This window comes from Trichosurus vulpecula (assembly GCF_011100635.1).
Source record: "Trichosurus vulpecula isolate mTriVul1 chromosome X unlocalized genomic scaffold, mTriVul1.pri SUPER_X_unloc_1, whole genome shotgun sequence".
NCBI lineage: Eukaryota > Metazoa > Chordata > Mammalia > Diprotodontia > Phalangeridae > Trichosurus > Trichosurus vulpecula.
The window spans coordinates 5988352-5992541 of NW_023494377.1; positions in this window are offsets into that span (position 1 = coordinate 5988352).

A 4190-nucleotide genomic window follows, 5' to 3' on the forward strand; every position below is an offset into this window, starting at 1 on the left:
TCATTTCTAAAATATATAGGGAACTCAGTCAAATTTATAAGACCACAAGTCATTCCCCAATTGGTAAATGGGTGAATAGACAATTTTCAGATGAAGAAATTAAAGCTATCTATAGTCATATGAAAAAATGCTCTAAATCACTTTTGATTAGAGAAATGCAAATTATAACAACTCTGAGGTACCACATCACACCTATCAGATTGGCTAACATGACAAAACAGGAAAATGATAAATGTTGGAGAAGATGTGGGAAAATTGGAACACTAATGCATTGTTGGTAGAGTTGTGAATTGATCCAACCATTCCAGAGAGCAATTTGGCTATGAACTGCGCATACCCTTTGATGCAGCAATACCACTTCTCGGTCTGAATCCAAAAGAAATCATAAAAATGAGGAAATGACCTACGTGTACAAAAATATTTATAGCAGCTCTTTTTGTGGTGGCCAAGAACTGGAAATTGAGGGGATGCCCATCAATTGGGGAATGACTGAACAAGTTGTGGTATATGAATGTCATGGAATACTGTTGTTCCATAAGAAATGATGAGCAGACAGACTTCAGAAAAAACCTGGAAAGACTTATATGAACTGATGCTGAGTGAAGTGAGCAGAACCAGGAGAACATTGTACACAGTAACAGCCACACTGTGCAATGACTAACTTTGATAAACTTAGCCCTTCCCAGCAATGCAAGGATCTAAGACAACTCCAAAAGGCTCATGATGGAAAATGCTATTCACACCCAGAGAAAGAACTTTGGAGTCTGAATGCATCTGGAAGCAGACTATTTGCTCTGTCTCTCTTTTTTGTTTCTTCTTTCTTGTGGTTTCTCCCATTGGTTCTGATTCTGCTTTACAACATGGCTAATGTGAAAATTAAAAAAAAAAAAAAACTAGAAAGTGAACAGGCAGGTCAGGAGGTCACCTACATCACAACCTCAGGTACATTTCTCTTTTAGGGGGAGTCCAACCACTAGGGTCCCACCAAAGGGCTGAATCCCCAGTTGGGGCTTAAAGAGATACTCTGCAGCCTTGACCTCAAATTTGTTTTCCTTCTAAGAGGGATCCAACCCATAGAGTGGTGCTATGATCCTGCAGGCCTTCAGGATCCTAGGGGAAGGTGGGATTCACTGTAGAAAGAGGACAGTTATATTGATTGTGATTTATGTGGCTTTGTATTTTCCACAGGGTGGAATAAAGACAGCAGTCCAGTGGGATCTCTATATTCATTTTTTTTGCATGAATTGTTACATGAGAGCTGGGTACCCTTTTACCCATATCTGTGACGCTCAGACTCATATTTGAGCTAGATTCTGTGATTTCCCAGAGTAAACTTTGGGTGGGGGCGTACAAACCCCAGCCTTTGTTGATTTCGGGGTAGTCCCTGAGATTAAACCTGGTTCATGTAAGCCAGGGGTTCTTAACCTGGAGTCCATGAACTTGTTTTTCAAAAGAGATTTTGATAACTGTATTTCAAGTAAAATTGATGACCTTGGGAACCCATACATGTTGTTTTATGCATTTAAAAACCTGATTCTGAGAAGGGATCCATAGACTTCCCCAGACTGCCAAAGAAAAGAAAAAGAGTAAAAACACACAAAAAAAGAATTTAACACAAGAATTCCTGGTGATAGCCCCCCCCCCCCGAATAGTGGACAGGGCCACCCAGATTACAGAGATGTTGGACAGAAAGTCGCTTATTAACTGTCAAGTGATGTAGAAATGTGAGTGGCTATTACAAGAAAAACACCATCTTTGTCTTGCACTTAAGAGTTTACAAAGTACTCATCTAAATAGCCTTGCTGTGGGGGAAGCAGAACAAGCATTGTTTGGGCCATTGTGTCAGTGAAGATGTTGAAACTCAGAGAGAGACCATGGACTCACCCAGGGTCCCATGGCCAGTGTGTATCAGAGGGAGGATTTGAACCCAGGACTTCCTGGTTCTGAGGCCAGCTCTCTTTGCACTATGTTACCCTGCCTCGAGAGAGGGGAGACTAGGCTTATTGGTCCCATTCTACAGATGGGCCCCCTGCTGTTTACGTTAATTGGCCAGGATGGGATCATAGAGCTAGAAGGTGGCCAAGCTGACGTTCAAAACTAGGTCTTTCCCTAGTCCAAGTCTAGTGTTCTTTTTTTATTATTTTTGAGGGGGGGAGGCAAGACAATTAGGATTAAGTAACTTGCCTAAAGTTACACAGCTGGTTAAGTGTCAAGTGTCTGAGGTAGGATTTGAACTCAGGTCTTCCTGATTCCAGGGCCAGTGCTTTATTTACTGCACCACCTAGCTGCCCCATTAGTGTTCTTTCTAAAGGAAAAGATGGGTCTTCAGGGCACAGGGCCAACCAAGATTCCAAAGGCTGGATTAGTAGGCACCAGGAAGAGGGAGAAGACATTGGGGGCAATGAGTATGATGAGGCTGGTTCTGGAGGTGGCTTTCATGGCCATTCATACCAACCCCCTCATTTACAAATGAGGAAACTGAGGCCCAGGGTGGGGGGGAGGACTTGCCCAAGGCCCCATATATATCTAGAGACTGAAGTAACTTCAGAGGCCATCTAATACAATACCTTATTTATGGGGCAGCTAGGTGGCGCAATGGTTAGAGCACTGGGCTTGGCATCAGGAAGAAGTTCAAATCCAGTCTCAGACCCTTAGTATCTGTGCAACTCAGGGCAAGTCGTTTAACTTAAGCTCTATCTGCCTCAGTTTCCTGGGGAAATGTGGATCATAATAGCACCTACCTCCTAGGGTTGTTGTGAGGATTAAATGAGATAATTGTTAAGCACTTAGCATAGTGCCTGGCACATAGTAAGCTTTATAGAAATATTACCTATTATTATTACTTTAAAGATGAGAAACTGAGATCCAGAGGGGAAGTGACTTGCCCAGGGTCACACAGTCATAAACAGCATTTGAACCTAGGTCTTGTGATTTCAGAGTCAGTGGTCTTCTCCTGTCTGAGATCTCATAGCTAGTAAACAGTAAGACTTTGACATCCTCCCTTCAGGGGCTTATTAACTATATGACCATGGGGAAAGCACTTAACCTGTCTGGGCCTCAGTTTCCTCTCTTTAAATTGGGCATAGTCATGTCTTAAGTGTCTGCTACAGGACTGTTGGGAGATTCAAATGAGATGTTAAGACATTTCATGAATTTTAAGGTGTTATAGAATTGTCGGCCATTATTGTTATCATTGCTTTCGTTTTTTGCTCATTTTTCATTTTTTTTTTGCTTCACCATTTCAACAGCATTTTGAAATGGCCAAGAATGAATCTTCATCTTTATCCAATGGAGCTTAGATAGAAACAGGCAACTTGCAGCCCTGCTCTTCTTGAATGGTCAGTGTTTGGCAAAGTCTTGTGCCAGTGCGAAAAAAAGAACTGATTTTTAAGAATTTAAAAACAGTATTGAGATGTAGGACCATTTTGGGTAGGCTGGCAGACTGGGACAATCCATCCATTAGGAAGCATTAAGCACCTACTACGTGCCAGGCACTTTGATAAATCCTGGGTATACAAAGACAAGAAACTAGCGACCTCTATAGTAAAAGGACTACGGGGATGAGACAGGCCTTTTCCCGTTCTCTCCAGGTTTAGATTCCTACCAGGAAGTTTCTGTATCTTGAAATCTTTTCATTCCAAGTTATCATCATCATTATTGTTGAAAACAATTATCTTAACATGATGGGAGACAGCTGGCCTCAGAATCAGGGAGAAGAGGAGTTCAAGCCTTGCCTCTGACACATATTGGCTGTATGACCTTGGCTAAGTCTCTTTGCTCCTCAGTGCTCCAGAGAAGGTGGAGGGCCTCATTCTCTACCACTCCTCCTCAGAGAATTCCCCAGAGCAGTGAAAGGCCAGCTCCTATCGCTATTATTCTTTTCCTGTCTTTGTTATTTAGTCAAAGGAGGAGGAAGGTTGCATTTAAGATTGTTGTTCATCCTTCATTCGTTTTGGCCCACTAGTATTTTTTTCCACATGTAAAGGTAGTTTTCAGCGTTCACTTTTATAAGATTTTGAGTTTTAAATGTTCTCCCCCCTTTCCCCTCCCCTTCTCCCAGATGGCATGCAATCTGATATAGGCTATACATGTACATATTTCAACATTAGTCATGTTGTGAAAGAAGAATCAGAAAAAAAGAGAAAGAAAAAAAGAGAGAAAATAGTCTGCTTCCATCTGCATTCACATTC